Source organism: Orcinus orca, chromosome 3 (assembly GCF_937001465.1).
Source record: "Orcinus orca chromosome 3, mOrcOrc1.1, whole genome shotgun sequence".
NCBI classification, from domain to species: domain Eukaryota; kingdom Metazoa; phylum Chordata; class Mammalia; order Artiodactyla; family Delphinidae; genus Orcinus; species Orcinus orca.
Genome location: NC_064561.1, coordinates 51839934 through 51858895, shown reverse-complemented (window position 1 = coordinate 51858895; position 18962 = coordinate 51839934).

The following is an 18962-nucleotide window of genomic DNA, read 5'->3' as shown; positions in this document are numbered from 1 at the left end:
GCCTGTGAGAGAGTTTGTTAATATGCTTGTGAGTTCAATTAATGGGTTCAAATCCACTCACCAGACTTTTCTGGGATTCATGTTCTCTTTTCTTGATAGAAATCTACAGTAATTCCTGTCCAATTTGCCTTGTAGGATGGATGTTTGAGTAAAATAAGAGAATATGCCCCAAAGCGCTTTGTAGTTAATGAAAATAATAGGGATTTTATTATGGGCTGGTGTTTTCCTGGGGCTTACCCACATGGGTCTTGCAGAATTCTTGGGTAGGCAAAAGGAATGTAGGTTGATCAACAGTGAGCAATTCAAACAGTTTATGGGTAAGTGATTAAGTATATGGCACAAGTGGTATGATATATTGGGATGAGGTCAGGGAAAAGGTAAGCCTTGAAGAATGAATGGGGTTTAGAAAGAGAAGAACAGGACTCCCAGGCTATTCTGTGTTTTGGGCTTGTGGGATGCTGGTATATACACTGGACGTTGGAACACACTGGGTTGGGGAGAGGGCTTGTCCTGGTGGATGCAGTTCAAGTTCCGGGTGGTGCCACAGGGTCCTCCACGGACCAGTCTGTTAGGTTGATTTCTGACATTATATTAGACGGTACTTCAGCAGCCTTTTGCAAGACCCTCCTCTGCTCGTTGGTGCCCACCCTTCTCTTTCTCAGTGCCCTCTTCCTCCTGTCTCACCTGGCTGTGCCGTATTCTCTACCGCTCCTCCTCCAAGCCTTCCCTGCTCCTCCAGGACCCTGCTTTCCAAAGGTGTGGCTGGCTGTTACTTCATTAGCGCTAAGACACTGATGCGAGAGCATGGGAACATTCACATTTTATTTTACTTTCCTGAAAAGACAGTGTTTAAAACCAGGCTTCTTAAACGTGTAATGTATGAACCCCTTTTAAAGGAGAAAAATTCTCTCAACTGTAGAGAAAACAACCCCAATTTGGGAAATACTGACTTAGTAAACTTTCAACTGCAAATTGTCACTGCTAAAGAGAAGTTTTGGTCTTGTAGTTGGTAAACCTTTTTTTTTTTCTTTTGAAATTATCACTGAAATGAAAACACACAATTGAAAAATGTTTTTGAAACCCTTAGGCCCTTGAGAAAATGGGCCTTTCATTGCCCATTAAATTAAGCACTGCAGGGGACTCCCTACACCCCCAGGGTCTCAGTGCCCCAGTCACTTTCCCCACTTTTTCATTATGTGTCTTCAGACAGCCAAGTGGCATTTCTTTGATGATTAATGATGCTGGGGTTTCTTAATAGTCCCCATACTCTCTCCTTGTGAGGACCTGAGAAGGACCAGTTCCCTGAACTGGTGTTCAAAAGCACCATTGTGTTCAGGGCCAGTTCCACGGGCCAGTTCCACATATAGCTGAAGGAGAACTAGCCCTCTCTAGAAAGTTCCTGTGAAGTCTCAGAGGTTCAGCTTCATCATCTCCCTCAGTGTTAATGTCTTCTCCAGCTTCGTGGAGAAATTTGGCCAGAAGAGGCAGGCATTTTGAGAAAATTTCTTACATTATGGGGCATGGTTTTGGTAAGCTCAAGAGAGCATCTTCATCTTTTAGTGATTCTGGTCATGCCAAATAATCCTTGCTTGTGCCTTTGTTATGTCTATATCTGGGGCAGCAGGAAAGTAAAAAGAGATAGGAAAAAACAAAGGCAAAGGTAGAGCATAAGAAACAAAGAAGGATTTGAGGGACAAAAAAGAGAAAAGAGAGATGTTTCCACACAGTAGCATCAAAAAAGACATTAGGGACTTCCCTGTCGGCGCAGTGGTTAAGAATCCGCCTGCCAATGCAGGGGACACGGGCTCGAGCCCTGATCCGGGAAGATCCCACATGCCGTGGAGCAACTAAGCCTGTGCGCCACAACTACTGAACCTGTGCTCTAGAGCCTGCGAGCCACAACTGCTGAGCCCACACGCCACAACTACTGAAGCCCCCCCTCCTAGAGCCCGTGCTGTACAACAAGAGAAGCCACTGCAATGAGAAGCCTGGGCACGGCAACGAAGAGTAGCCCCGGCTCACTGCAACCAGAGAAAAACCTGCGCACAGCAACGAAGACCCAATGCGGCCATAAATAAATAAATAAATAAATAAATTTATTTTTTAAAAAAGACATTAGGCAGTGGGACTAATGTATTGAGTGTCTACTATACACCAGCTGATTTACAATGCATGCCGTTATATAGTGTGGAGGAATCTCCACCCACAAAATCAGCTATGTGATAAATCAACTTAAATCCAACTATAAGCCCTGCATCCTGATGACTGGAGGGAAATCCAGCTTCAGTCGCTATGGGAGTTCCTTTAAACCTTCCCCGCTGCTCCCCCACCCGCACCGAGGTATTTGCCAAGCTCTGTAGGCTTTACCTTAATGCCAGGTAGGGGTGGCCCCATTGGTCTCCATAGGTTAGCTCTCACTACTTCCACAGGCCCTTTAGTTGCTGGTTCTTGGGGTTTAGGGCCCTTTGATAAGCCTGGGACCCCCTTTGCCCACCAAATAGCCATCCCTAGGAGCTTTACTGTTCATGCTGCCTGAACTTAACCTCTTCCTGATTATAGAAACTTTCTTCTTCCCTCTCTTCTCTTATTATCCTCAAAAGCACCTCTTCCCTCCCCTTTGGGGTCTACTGCCATAATCCCTTCAAAGTGCTGGGGCTTTTACAAAAGATGGAAGAATCACTGACCTAAACAGCTTCTGTTTTCTACCCTGGTGAACTCCCTAAGGCAAGGAATTATTAAGGATCTGAATACATGTTTGGAAAAGGGGAGGAGGGAAAAATAAAGCAGAACACTAATATCTTTTAGAAATTTCTCACCTGATGATAATACTGAAATCATGCAGGTAAAGACCTGCCTAGAATATGATGAGAGGGTTTGGATATTTGTCTAATTTTCTTGCAGCTCTTTAAAAAATATCTTTTGAATAGGTGGTACTTGCCCATGGTTCAGAATTCAAAAGATACAAAAAAGATATATCTTGAAGAGTCACTCTCTCACCCTCATTCCGCAACCACCCAGCTCTCCCCAGAGGCAACCACTGTTACCTGTTTGTTTTGTTTCCTGCTAGAAATATTCTGTGCATGTATAATCATATATGAATACAATGTTATTTCACACCTTTTTTGCTTAATATATATTTTGATTTATGCACATAATTATACAAAGTTACCTCTTTAATTTTAGTAGCGTCATAGTATGTTCTACTTTATGTATTTACCATAATTCCTTTTAGCAGCCCTCTGTTGATGAACATTCAGGATGTTTCAGTCTTTTGCTAATATAAACAATGATATAATAACAATTCTGGTTATTGTGCACAAGTTTAGGTACATTTCAAGATGAATCATTAGAACTTTAATTAGTGAGTTGAAGTTTAAAATTTTGGTAAACATTACCAAATTGTCTTTCTCAGAGGTTAAGTCAGTTCACGTTCCCATCGATAAGGTGTTAAAAGCATCTATTTTCCTACCTTCAATACAAGTAGCTGTAGTTTTTTGTTTTGCTCTTTGTCAATCTGATAGGTGAAAGATGGTATCTCAGTATGGTTTTTAGTATTCATTTCTCTTATTATGGGGAAGTTGAATAAATTTAATATGCTTGCAAATCATTTTAGCTTGTTTTCTATGAAGTGTATATGTCTTTGCCTATTTTTCCTTTGGTAGTGGATTTTTCTGATTGATTTCTAAGGGCTCTTCATATATTAATGAAAATATCTATTGGTTTATGATATGCATTGTGACCTAGTTTTCCTCCAGTTTGTTATTTATCTTTGACTTTTTCCCCAGATATTTTCTTTCATGCAGAATTTTGTGGAGTGAAAATCATCTATACATCATTTTGGCATCTGAATTTTATACATAAATTAAAATTATAACATTTCCCCCAGTGTTTTCTTCTATAATCTTTATGGTTTCATATTTTGCACTTTAATCTTTGGTTCATCTGGAATCTTTGGTTCATCTTTTGTTGTAGGGAGTGATTTAGGAATCAAAAATCATTCATTTTCCTAGCTGATTATTCTGTTTTCCCAATAAAATTTTACTCATTTTGCAGTTCATTTAAAAATAAATAAGAATTCTTTGGAATATATGCAGTTTCTGAATTCTGCTTCCAGGATCTGACTGGGAATAGTTGGCAGGTAGCTTGATACCCCAGGTACACAAGTAATGAATGACTGGCATTGAAAAGTCAGGAAATGAGTCCCAGAGGCAGGAGTTGGGGAGAAGTGTATCTTTATTTCTTAACCCCTTTCAGGGACATTTACAGCCTTGAGAAGAAAGGGTTAGCTTTAGTGTTAACACTCTTGGGGCCAAACCTTGGCAACAAATGAAAACCTAGTTAGAATTAATAGTAAATAAGGTATAATGAACCCATGTTAAAGATATACTTTGCTATCATGTAGGAAGGCCATTTGGTTTATAATGGCTTTTTTCCCTACTATAAATTATTTCCTAATATTTCTAAGGAAATTGTTTTTTTTCACAAAAATATCTTAAGAGAGGTGATTTTTATCTCTAGAGGTACTTATTCTGTACTGTTTCCTTTTGTTTTTCCCCATAGAGTGATTTACTGTACTGGTTGCATTTTTTCCGTAGTCAACTCTGTTATACCGAAATTCTTTGTCCTATGTCACAGTCACAAATCATTTATCTTGGTTATTTTGGGGTACAGATACTTTCCAATAAGATATAGCCATTCCGTCATGTATTCCCCCCCTCCCCCAACTGTCCTTGTCTCTCTTTGGGCCTACGTCTCCATGAGACGCTGGGATCATCAATCAGTTTTGTTTTTTGGTTTTTTTGCGATACACGGGCCTCTCACTGTTGTGGCCTCTCCCGTTGCGGAGCACAGGCTCTGGACGCGCAGGCTTAGCGGCCATGGCTCACGGGACTAGCCGCTCCGCGGCATGTGGGATCTTCCCAGACCGGGGCACAAACCCACGTCCCCTGCATTGGCAGGCGGACTGTCAACCACTGCGCCACCAGGGAAGCCCCATCAATCGGTTTTTGACTGGCCAATTCATTGAAGCAAAGCTTTATCTGGTATCTTTGGTTGGCTTGATAGGATATTTGCCATTGTCCGTGCACAGTAAAAGTGTTTCTCATCAGAAAGTACTCAAATCTTCAGTGAGAATGCATTGATCTTAGAGTCTTTAAATGGAAAATATGTGTGACAAGGAAGCCATCTGAGATAGGTATTTACTAGGAATTCTCACTTGGGAAAAGAGTATATTCTCTAGGTCAGTTCTAAAAATTAGTGGGTATAAAAAGTACCTGGGGAGTTTGTTAACCAGGCAGATTCCTGGACCCCCCCGCCCCCCGCTAGGGTTCATGACTTCTTAAGTCTGAGATGATTCCTGGGAATTTTTATGTTAACAAACTCTTCAGGTGATTCTGATGTAAGTTGCCCACAGACAACTCTTTGAGGTTCTTAACCAAAATACAGTTGACCCTTGAACAACATGGGGGGTTAGGGGCGCTGACATTCCACACAGTCGAAAATCTATGAATTACTTACAGTTGGCCCACCCTATACGTGATTTTCCCCAGCTGTGGTTCCTCTGAATCTGAGGTTCCACTTCTGTGGATTCAACCATCTGTGGATCGTGCAGTATTTACTATTGAAAAAAATTCACTTATAAGCGGACCCAACAGATCAAACTTATGTGTTTGATCACGTGGACAGGGTCAACTGTCCATTTACTAGGCAGTGCTTGTTTCCAGCAAAATAAGTGGGAGACCAGTTTGACTTTGGACTTCTCCTTCGTGTTCTCTCCATGCTCTTCTCCTCTTAGTCTGCACTCTTCTGTCTGTCACCTTCAATTCCACCCTGCCCAAGTGCTCTAGGCCACTACTTGGCAGGTGGTCTTTGGGTCTCATCTGCTTGCCATGCCCTTCTCCTTATGAAAGTAGACTGTCTTGTTTTCCATCACCTGAGATTCCTGAGAGGAAACCGAATGGCTAGTTGTAGTGAACTCATCACTTCAGGTCAACCAACATCCTTTTTAGGAATTCCCAACATGTGTTAATTCAGTTAACATTTTCCAAGTGCCTGTCCTTTGAAAAATTCTGTGGATAAGAAGATGAAGCACATAGCCACTACCTTCAAGGAGGTCATGGTCTAGAGCAGGAGTTAGCCTTTTTTTTTTTTTTTTCTGTAAAAGCCCAAATACTTTAGGCTTTGTGTGCCGTATGGGCTCTGTTACAACTACTCAACTCTGCCATTGTAGTGTGATAGCAACGATGGACAATATGTAAACAAATGAGTGTGTCTGTGTTCTAATAAAATTTTATTTACAAAAATAGGTAGTGAGTCTCTGGTCTTTAGGGTATGGGCAAGCAATCAATTACAAACATTGTGATAATACTAGAATAAAGGCTAGAGCCAGGGATAGCATTGAGCTTCATCTCAGGAGCCAGCTCTGATCAGTTAGTAGTGACTGCCTAGAGCACTCTGTTCATTCATTCATGCACTCAACAAATATTTACTTATTTAGTGCCCTATGTGCCAGGTTTAATGGAACAAACTACTGTTATTTGTTAACTGTGTTTTCCATGGATAGGGAGTTGCAACACTGGGACTGTGTATTTGTCATCCATGAGCTATGTCTTAAGGATACAGAAATGAATAAGGAATATTTCAGTGTATAAACCCATATACTCAGTGAAATCACAGTTGCACTAACGTAGTAAAGTAGGTACTATTATGCCCCTTTTACAGATGTTAAAGGGATGTTAAGAAGTGTACTAAAGATCACTCAGCTAGTGAGGTATGGAACAGCATTTTAGCCCATGTCTCCTGCTCATAAATCCAGGACCTTTTTTAACTACACCAAGCTGTTTTTAATAATAATGATTTATAGTACAGAGTTCATGGTTTGAACTGTAGTGTAAACCAGAGGTCAATGACCTTTAAAAAGTGGCTTGCCAAAATTCCAGTCTCTTTTCTCCTGACATGCCTAGACCAGGTCAGCATTGGAGCAGATCTTGACCACCTTGTTCCCAAGGGGTGTGAGAAACAGGGTTGTTAAGCTTTTGCCATTTCTCTGTGTGTCTGTGTTTGTGAGTGTGTGTAACCCTACTAAACCAGGGTCCAGTCTTAGTGTTGTGTTGCAAAGAAGTTAGTTAAAAAGACAGACAAAAAGATCAATCCCAAACAATTCAAGTTCTTTATTTAAATTGCTCAGACATTAAGAAGGGGATACATGTACCCCAAAAGCTCTTTTAAAAATACCCTTCTATCTAGTCATCTAATTGCCTCATACCTTTTGGCTTCTCCTTTTTCTATAATTTTATAAAATTCCCAGAAAAGCTTCACCTCCAGTTCTAGCCTCTGTGTACTTTGTCCATCTACCCTTACCCACTCCTATCACAAAATCTAAAGAACTAGTCTGACGGTAGCAGAACATGTCTCAGAGATCTGGGGAGTAAAAGAAACCAAGTGAGCAAAGCCAGAAACATTTTTGGGAGCAAAGGGGATAGAAAAGCCTGGAAATACTAGAACATATATGCATACCTATATTGATACCTGTGTATATTTCTATTCCTTTCTATCATCTATATTTCTACTGATCTTGATCTCTGTCTCTATCTCTATCTCTATCTATCTCTCTCTCTATCTCTATTCCTTTCTGTCTCTGTCTCTGTCTCTACTGAGGAGGACAGGGCTTGAGAATCAAAGGAAAACAGAGCTGGAGCCCTGATGGTGTCACACCTAAATCCCGCATTACTTCTGAATTTCCACCTGTGTTAGCCAGTAAAATTTCTTATTGTTTCAGCCAGTTTGAGTCAGATGTGTGTTACTTGCAGCTAAAAAGATTCTAAGTATTCTAAACTATAATCAAATGTCAGGTCTGGCCTTTCACTTCTTTTCTCTACCCATCTTTCTCAGTCTTTCTCCCTATTTGTGTCTCTCCTGTGGTTGTCGCCTTCCTTCTCTTTCTGCAATATCTTCTTTTCTGGACTTGCTTTCTTCGTATTTTTAGAAACTGCCTTCATCTGAGAAAAAATGTAATATGCGGATTCAGTGAACATTTTTATGACTGGCATGAAATGTCTTTCTTCACGTATTTCGATACAGCTGGTTTATTCTCACCAGGCAGGTCTACAGAAAGCCTTCTTGAGCACCCTATGTAAAGTTGTACTTCCCCCAAGTCTTCCTATTCCATTACTTTGTTTTCTTCATAGCCAATTACTTTTTCATCGTTAACCAATTACGACACCAGTTAGTTTGTTTACATGTCTATTGTTCATCTCTCTGTCATTCCTCTCCTACACAGTAGACTGAGTTCAAAGAGAGCTGACTTGTTTACCCTATTGCCTAGAATAAAATACGTGCTCAGTAAATATATGTTGGAAAAATGAATGAAAAAATGGTAGAAACTTACAGTGTTATATTTCTCAGGGATGCTTGTAGTTTTATAGGTAATGATGCCTTGATACAAAGGAATTCCTAATCATGAGAGGCGCCAGAATCAGGCCTGTGTGGAAGATATTTTTGTCATGGGACCTTCTTGGTTGTTCCTTTAATCAAATAGGCAGACGGGTGGAGGTATTGTTACTGGTGTTCCATGGACATTAGTATTAGGGTTTGTTGTACCTCTGCAAATCTAAGGAGGCTTTGGACTGCCCTGGAGTTGTGTACAGCTATTTCATGTATGTGCTGTCCCTTGGAGGAAGGTCCACAGGTTTCATCAGATACTTAGTGGGATTCATAATCTTCTGCATATTAAGAACCACAGCTTTCCAGAGCTCTTACACTTGTATCTAGGATCCTTTATTAACATTCTGCAGGACTCCAACCTTTCTGGGTTTTCAGAGGAGTCAGAGCAAGGATAGTTGAAGTGGTAGGAGGATGCCTCTTTTCTTCCCTCTTTGTCTGTTTTTGCAAGTTGTTTATCATATACTCATGGTGCTTACGTCTCAGTTTTTTCAAAAGGAAAATCTTTAAAAATATCTATAATAATGATATATATTTGTTAGTAAATAAAACCCTGCAGTGTTGCAAGTATATATTGAAATTCTCCTAATCCCATACTTCGGAGATTTACTCCTAGTACTTTGGTGAATATCCTTTCCAACACTGACTGTAAATGTTAATAAACTTGTATTACAGTTTTTATAATGGAGAATAATAAAAACTGAATGAAAGTATGCTTTTTTTTTTTTTTTAAAGAATGCTTATTTTTATGGTCACTTCTGGTTTCCAGTTCCAAGTGCATTTAGCCAGGGTCATGGCAACTATGACAACTGCAACAACAGGTGACATTGGGTGCTTACTGACATTGTACTCAGTGTTTCACATGCCTCATTTTAAGCCTTACACAGAACCCTGTGATTCTATTATAATTTTTAGATTTTTTATTATTAAAAAATTTTATTTTATTATTATTTTTTATTGAGGTATAGTTGATGTTCTAATTTTTTTTTTTTTAACAGATCAGGAAACCGAGGTGCAGAGAAATGAATGAACTTACTTGAGTTAAGCAGCAGATTCAAGGCTTGCTGGCAGCAGGGCCCACCTTCTTAGTTTTTCATCCCAGCTCTTGCAGGGTATCAAGAGAATATAGGAATAGTGTTTGAGGAGAAAAAGGCAGTATTTGGCTCTCCCGGAATTCTTTCCTGGTGTGAGGTCATGGAGTATAGTCCTTTTAACCTCTGAGCCCTTGTCCCTATGCCCTGTAATTTGAGGAAGGAGTGGATTGAACTCAATGCAAATGATATTAATCCAGCTTCCTCAAAACGATGGTCCAGAAAAACCCAGAAGGGGCTCTAAAAATTGAACTGTGCATCGCTGAAATTCTCATATCAAATTAAAATAGCTATGTTAATGCCTTCCATGGCACAGGAGCTTTCCAAGCAGGAGTGGGACCTGCAGCTAGGTCGGGGAGAAGGAAGTTAATGATGTGATATGGTAGCCAGTGGAAGCTGGGACTTCTATCCTGGTTACTAATGATAGTAATAATGATGAATGATGGTGATAAATTAAGTATATTTTTTGGATTTCAGCAAAGTCTTAATTACAAGATGAACACAAAGGAAGACATCCTCTTTCTAACAAAGCCGTTAGTGTATGAATGGCGATCACTCAATACCTGTCCATTGACTACACTCTGGTCTGAGTAAACGGAGGCAGCTTCTCGATTCTGCTCTGAGAAGGCTGGTGAGCAGGTCAGTTCTAGGTTGAGAAGCCTACAAATAAGAGGTACTGTTTCACTCTTAGGCAGCTAAAGCCCTGGGCATTCAAGTGTCATGAATTTGAGAATTTTATAACACATAGAATCCTTGGAAAGTGTGTTGTCCAGGTCCTTTGTTTACAGATAAGTAATCTGAGGCCAAAAGGGAAGAAGAAGTCACTTGCCCAAGCTCATATAGTTGCAGGGCCAAGACTCCAAATTTCCAGACCTCACTATGTAGCTTTTCAACTATTCAGTGCTGCCTCCTTAGGATTTGGACTATAAATTGTCTTGTTTCAACGGAAAACTACTTTACATTGTTCAGAGCACACCCTTCCAAGCTGTTTGATTCTAGCCTTTCACTGCCCTTGAACTATTTATTACCTTGAAAATTATAGATAACAGCAAAGCAAAATAATTGTTTTCTTGATATGCAAATGATTTCTGTCCAGCAGAGAGATAACCCTCTCCCCCATCCAACACCCCATTCAAAAATCAGTTTTGTGTCCATTTCTACATTCACTCTAACTTTCTCTTAAGTCATACAAATTTGTGCTTCTTCAAATTTTCCTTTGAACTGGTTATATTATCTGCCTGGTTTGCTCACTTAAGTAATGAGTTAAATAATAAATAATATTTAACATGTGTTATTTTATGTGTATATGAGTCATAATTTTGCTTTTTTGCTGGAAATTATCTGTTAGCACTACCATCTTCATAGTTTGGGACACATCTAAGAACCATCTTTTACTAAATATCTTTCTTGAAATTAATTCACCTTAAAATACTTAATCTATTTTAGAAGGACATTTGGTATCCATGCTCTAAATGGAAACCATTTGACATAAATAGAAGTATAAAAATTAATACAATTAAAATGAAACAAAAGTATTGAATTTTAATTAGAGACTGTGGTTTGTGGAAGGCTCTGAACCCAAACCCTCTTTTATCTCTGTTATGAAGGGATATTAGTAAGAATTAAGGACAGACTAGCATCAAAGTGAGTCCTTCATGTTGGCTTTGTTAGGAGAATTGAAAGAAATTGGAAAATGAAATAAACTTTCTTTCAATGACAGTCAATGGTATTTAGTGCCATGTTTATGTACCATCTAAAATGATCTCCCACGTCACCTAAAAGCATTTCGAGTCCATAGGGAGGGCTATGTATTTACTTGCTAGGAAACACTGCTTTAGATAATTAGCTTTTTTGCTAATGTTATAGATGGAGACAAAGAATGCTTGTTTCATCCACAGTAGCATGTGATAAAAAAGTTGCTTATAGTTAAGAACTAGAATGCATTTTATAGTAACATCCTTTTGTCTAAAATGTTATCTAGCAAGAACATATCCATAAAATTGAAAGTGGAAAAGGTCTCTGAGTTACTGTGGCAGACTCATTATTTTATTTTCCAGAACTAGTTACATTCATGCTTTTACACAGATACAGCAAATGTAAAATAAAGGCAGATTAAAAGCAGGTTCCATTGACATCAGGGTGACAACTAAAATCAAAGGGAGAAGTCCTGTGAAAGCAGAGTGGACTGGACCACTGAGTGCAGGAGCAGACAACACTATACACGTCAACTAATTCCTTAGATCCTCTGTATGTTAACAGACGTGACTGTCCAGAATGACTCACAAACCTTTAGCTCCAATTCAGAGGTCTTTGCTCAGCTCCTGCTCTACATTTTCCATAACCTGGAGACATCCTCACTGTGAGTACCCTATAGATGTCTAAAACCCAAGAGGTTTAGAAACCAGCTATTTATTTTCTATCCCAATCATGTTCTTCCTCTGAATACCCTAGTGAATGGCATGTCTGTCTTGCCAGTTCCTCGAGCCAGGCAACTGAGGTCATTTTCTGACCCCCACTCCCCTTTTATCGTATTCAGTTGATTATCAGGTTCTTTGGAGCCCATTGCTTTAAAATTCTCAACTTCTTTCCATTCCTATGGCCATTATTTATGTTAATAAGTATCTTCTCCCATCTAGACATCTTCAACATCTTCCTAACTGGTCTCTCTGCCTTTGGGTTCTCTTGTCCACCTCAAATCTATTCTACATATTCCTGGGAATAAGTTTTATAAAGTGAAAATCTGCCTAAAAGTTTAATGTTGCTGTACATTGTACTCAGAATGAGGTCTGGACCACTTAAGGAAGTTTACATGGTCTGGCCCTGCTTCCTTCTTTAGACTTTATTTATTGATAACTCCTCTCCCCAGCACCTGTATGCTACCCCATCCACCAGCATCTGCATCGCTATACTCTGTCTTGGGTCTGTTATAATAAATGAGTTACTCATGCTTCTATCTAAAGCTAATCCCTTCACTTGTGCCCTAACCCTACCCGCTCTTTCCTACTCAGGGGCATTATTTCAGCAATTTCCCTTTCTCTTACCTACAGCCTCAATCTCTTCCTCTTTACTGGATCATTCCCATCAGCTTCTAAATATGCTGTTATTTTTCACATCTTAAAAAATCATTTTCTTGATTCCACCTTTCATGCTAATTGTGACCCCATTTCTTTGCTCCCTTGTGCTGTCTTCATTTTCTCCTCTCCCTTTCTCTCTTAAGCCCACCCCAGTCAAAGCTCTTGTACTCTATCTCTCCATCAAAATGGTTTCTGTTAAGGTATCCAAGTGACCTAATTTGGATACCTTAACAGAAGGTAATTATTGCTTAATTTAGTGGTCATTTTTCAGAACTCATGTTATGTGACCTATCAGCTTTCTTTTTTAATAGATCTTTATTTGGGTATAATTGCTTCACAATTCTGTGTTAGTTTCTGTTGTACACCAAAGTGAATCAGCCATATGCTTACATATATCCCCATATCCCCTTCCTCTTGAGCCTCCCTCCCACCCTCCCTATCCCACCCCTCTAGGTGGTCACAAAGCACCGAACTGATCTCCCTGTGCTATGCGGCTCCTTCCCACTAGCTAACTATTTTACGTGTGGTAGTGTATATATGTCGATGCTACTCTCGCTTCGACCCAGCTTCCCCCTGCCCCTGCCCCGTGTCCTCAAGTCCATTCTCTATGTCTATGTCTTTATTCCTGCTCTGCCACTAGGTTCATCAGTACCACTTTTTTTTTTTTTTTTTAGATTCCATATATATGCGTTAGCATACGGTATTTGTTTTTTCTCTTTCTGACTTACTGCACTCTGTATGACAGACTCTAGGTCCATCCACCTCACTACAACTAACTCAATTTCATTTCTTTTTATGACTGAGTGATATTCCATTGTATATATGTGCCACATCTTCTTTATCCGTTTATCTGTCAATTGACATTTAGGTTGCTTCCATGTCCTGGCTATTGTAAATAGTGCTGCAGTGAACATTGTGGTACATGACTCTTTTTGAATTATGTTTTTCATATCAGCAGCTTTTGATACAGCTGAATGCTTCCTCCTTGATATAACTGAACACCTCCCCCTTCTTGATACACTTCCTTTGGCTTCCAGAGCACCACACATTTGCTTGGTTCTCCTCCCACCTCACTGGCTGCTGCTTCCAAATCTCCTTTCTTCTTTCTCCTCTTCCTGACCTCTGAATGTTGGAGTGGCCCCAGGGCTTTGTCCTTAGTCTTCCTTTTTTTTTCTATCTTCATTTGCTCACTTGGAGAGTTTTGCTAGTTGCCTGGCTTTAAATGCCATCTCTATGCTGATGACTTTCAAATTTATATCTTCAGCCAGAGTTCTCTCCTGAACCTCAGACTCATATATTCTACAGGCTACTCAGCTTCTTCATTTGGTCATCTGATAGGCATCTCAAACTCAACTTGTCCCAAACCGAATTCCTGATCTTCCTTTCTGCCTCCACCCCAAAACTGCTTTATCCACAGCCTTTTCCTTCTCAGTTGATAGTGTCTCCATCCTTCCATGTGCTCAAACCCAAAGCTTGGAGACAAGCTTGAATACTTTGTCTCTCACATCCCACAGTGAATTCTGTCAGGAAATACTGTGGACTTGCCTTCAAAATATATCCGGAATTCAACCACTTGTCACTACCTCCATTGCTGCCACTCCAGCCACTACTGTCTCTAGCTTGGATACTGCAGTAACTTCCTAACAGGTCTTTCTCTCCATTCCCCTTGGGGCCTTTGCAGCATGCTGTTCACTCTGCCTGGAATACCTGTTGTTCAGATATCAGCATGGCAATGTGCTTTGTCTCCCTTAGGTCTTTGCTCGGATGTCACCTTCTCAATGAGGCTCATCCTGACCACACTAGTTAAAGCTGTAATTTCTTCACCTTCACAGGTGGCACTCTCTATCCCATTTAGTTTACTCTATTTTCTTTTCCTTAGCACTTAGCACCTTTGTACATATTATACATTAATTCATCTATTATATTTATTTTTTATTCTTAACCTCCCCCCATCAGGGGGAATTGCCCATAATGGGGCACTGTGCAGGATATGCACGCCCTCCCTGTGATTGCCCTGACCCACGGACGGGGTGCTGTGCTCAAGTGGACAATGGATAGTGGCCTTGGGCTTATATTCCTCTTACCTTCCAGAACATGGTCCCAGGATTGTGGGAGTGCTAGATCGCTGAAAGTGGGTCAGGATAGTAAGGCAAGGAGTCCGTGTTCTTGGACACAAGTCCTCGGACAAATTCCTTGACTTCTCAGGCCTTGTTTTTACAGCATAAGAATTCTCTTCTTTAGGTAAGTCTTCCTAAACTTTGCAAGCTTAAATGTTCCTTCAGTTCTTATGTTGATAAACAAATTGAAGAAATATAGCATACAAAGAAGTATATATAGCATAGCAGATAGAAGTGTAGGCTCTGGTACTTGGCTGCTTGGTTTCTAATCCTGATACTACCACTTATAAGTTGTGTGACATTGAACTTCATCCCTTCTGTCCAGTTTTCCTATCTGTAAAATAAGCCCAATAACAATACCTATTGCCAGAGATAGATCATCTTAATTTGGTGTGTCGGGATTGGGAGTGGAAGGGTATGGGTGGGGAAGACCCCAAGAAACGTCCCTTTCCTGACCGGAAGAGTCTGTATCTGTGGGAAAGTAAGAAGAGCATGGGCTTCCCTGGTGGCGCAGTGGTTGAGAGTCCGCCTGCCAATGCAGGGGACACGGGTCCATGCCCCGGTCCGGGAAGATCCCACATGCCACGGAGTGGCTGGGCCCGTGAGCCATGGCCGCTGAGCCTGCGCGTCCGGAGCCTGTGCTCCGCATGGGAAAGAAGAGCAACTGCCATCTATTGATTAAATGAGTTAGTTTGGGATTGACTAATTGGTGGACCTGCTCAGTAAATGCTACGTGAATAAATAAATGAATGAACATATCTGGAAAATAATTCTGTACCTGCATCCTAGGACCCTGTGAAGTTGAATTAGATATCTAGGTAGGATGACAATTTGAATTTATGTAGCCCTTTCTCTCTGAGTATATCAAAGTACATATAGTCAATTTTGGTTTATATGTGTGTGGTTAGCTATGGTAGATTTTAAGTATCCTGCTGTCTTTGCAGTGCATGTCAGTTTGGTTTTGGGCTACCCTCTTTGTTCTCAGGTTGGGCGTAGGGGTGAAGACACAGTAAAGCAATGCAAACTCGTTTTAGTAGCAGTTTAGAAATAATGATGAAGATAAAACAGGGTATGAAAATGTATCCTGAGTGTTCCAAAGCAGGATGCAAATGCGTTTTGTATTATCTGTTCTTTTACATTGTTTACATACTACTTCCCTTCCCACAGTGTGAATAATTACTGAGGGGAAGTGGAAGGAACATGGGTTTTAGACTTGGGATACGTCTAGGTTTGAGCTGAAGTTCCTCTACTTTATAGTTGTATGCTCTTAGCAAGTCCATTAACTTCTCTGCACCTCAGTTTCCTTATCTTTAAGTATAGATATTATGGACTGAAATTCATGGGTTGAAGCTCTTACACTTAATAGGACTATATTTAAAGATAGGGCCTTTTAGTATGTAATTAAGGTTAAATGAGGTCACAAGGATGGGGACCTTATCCAATAGCACTGGTGTCCTTATTAGAAGAGAAAGAGATATCAAGGTGTGCACACACTAAGGAAAGGCCATGCGAGGAATTTTACATGTGTTGTGTAAAATTGCAGAAGGCTGCTATCTGTGAGCCAAGGAAAGAGACCTCACCAGAAGCCAACTCTGCTGACACCTTGAATCTTGAATTCAGAGCCTACAGAATGGTAAGAAAATAAATTTCTGTTGTTTAAGCCACCAAATCTGTTTTATTCTGTCATGGCAGCCTAATCAAACTAATGCAATAGGTAATAATACTGCTGCTTCTGCTGATGATTGTGATGTGTCATAATAATACCACCACTACCAGAGGAAGCAGAGTGTAAGGATTGAGTGAAGCTTCTCAAGGCATGCTTAGCTGGACTCATCATAGCTCTGCCCCTTACTGGCTCTGTAATTAGATTTTTAACCTATCTGAACCTCAGTTTCCTTATCCATAAAATAAGCATCATAATAATAACATCGACCTCAGAGAGATGCCATGAGACATCATTGAATCAGTTATTGTATGTAAAAGGTTTAGCACACTGTGTATGCCATGAAGCAGCATATATGCTTCATATATACTCGTATTTAAAAATCACACTTGTACTACGCACTTTACAGAGTTTTTGAGATGATGAAGTCAGACATTGCATGTGAAGGTGCCATGTAAAATTAAGTAGTTTTATTGTTATAATCGAGACATGACAATTTTGGACACATTGTAAAAAGAATTATTCATTTAACAAATAATTAATGTGTTTATATTATATATAAACTTTCATTCATTAACTTTCAATCTATGGCATTTATCTTCAAGCTTCTCAGATGAGTACAAGTGTTTTTGAATAGTTAGGTGGCTGTGTTGTTGGTCAGAGCTACAGCAACCTTGGAGCCATATCCTTTGATTGGCTTTCAGCAGACAAAAGGTTAAAACTGCATTCTATTGTTCTCCATGACCCAAGGCTGGAAAGATCTGGTTGTTAATGAAGCAAAATCATTATTTTTGAGTAGAGAATTCACCAAGAATAAAAATTAATGACAGAAGGGTATTCAAATCCATAATCCCTGTAGGGTAGCATGCTTTTAAGCTTCAGGGTATTTGATGCTTTTCTATCATGCCTGGGTTTATTTAAAAGATTTTTTAAAATATAGGTCTTGATCTTTTTTTGTTAAGTTATTTTTAGGAATTTTACATTTTTATTCTATGTAAATGGGATCTTTGTTCAATACAAAATTTTCCAATGGATAATAGCAGGTGTACACAAAAGCTATTAATTTTTGTTTATGTGTCTTACATCTTACCTCACGTTGAACTCCTTTACTAGTTTAGTTTTTCAGTTAATTCCCTTGGATTTTCTAGGAAGCTAGTTATGATTGCAAATAATTATAATTTTGTCTTTTCCTTTACAGTGTTTATTCAACATTCTTTTTCTTGTTTTACTGCATTTGCTAAGACCTCCAGAACAAATCTCAATAACTGTGATAGTAACACTTTTTGCTTGTTCCTAATTTTAATAGAGGCATCCTTATTATGTCACCATTATGCATTGTACATGTTTGCTGTTAGTGTCTGATATATACTTGAAATATTAAGAAAGTTTCCTTTGATTCCTTGTTTAGTTAAAAGTTTATAGTGTGATTTGTTCGTCGTTCCCTTTAGTAAAAGTCACTGTTCTCATTTACTCACACTGGGGCCATCTTCCCATTCCCCCCTGAGCCCATAAACCCAGGCCTAGGAAGGAGTAGTTGGGAAGTTTGGATGAATCCTAAGCAACCACAATACCTCATTGTATAGATTCTTCTGGGTTAGGCCATCTACAGGAACTTGAACTGATTAAATGAATCACTGAAAAAATGAATACTAATTTTTTGAACTCTCACACCAAACCCAAATGTTATTTTTTAATAGAGTGATGAGTCAAAGAAAAGGCCTTTTTTCTCTTTTTTAAAACTCCCTAGGAAATTAGTTCAAAGCAGCACCAAAGCTTTATATTGTTGAATACTGTTGAAATGGAACAAAGGGAGAACTTCAAATGTCTCTAAATTCAATCTGCTAGGGACAAAGCCTTCATCCATGCAAAGTCCCTGGTAACATGAGGCAAAATGCTGGGGGGCTGGGGTTGGGGTGGGGGTGGCCAGACCCCAGAAGTGGCAGTAGGACTTTAGCTCCTGCTTCTAACGTTGCAGTGCCCTGGTGATCCCTTGCCCCAGCATCGCCCCAGGACTTGAGCAGAGTATGAACCCTGGTTGACCTGATACTAGGAATCCAGCTCAAGCCATCACTTCCCAGGATATATTCTCTGAGGAGGAATAAACACATATGTGCAATCCATCCACAATCCCCCTGTCACTATGACAAAGCAAATGGCATTAGCTGCTTTTCCTTTGCCATGTAGGTGCTTTCCTATGGAAAAGTTGTGAAATAGGCAACATTTGTCTTCAGTTCTACAGTTTTGCATTTCTCTCCCGTTCTGTGTTTTCAAGAAGGGGCAGGTCTTATTCACCTGTGCACTCTGAGGACCCAGCTAAGTAATGAGTACTAAAATGGTCCCACAGTTTAAAATTTTAATTTTTCAGGGAAAACTTCTTTGACTGATGACCTGCCCCAATTTAGGTCAGTTTGAACCTTCTGATCTGTTCATATTACACACTGTATTCACAATTACTATCACAACTGAAATGAAATCATTTCTATACTTTTGTTCGTTTCTTGGCTTAATGTTTGTCTTCACAGCTAGAGGGTAAATGTCATGAGGGCACTTATTTGGAACGTGACTTGCCCATAGTATG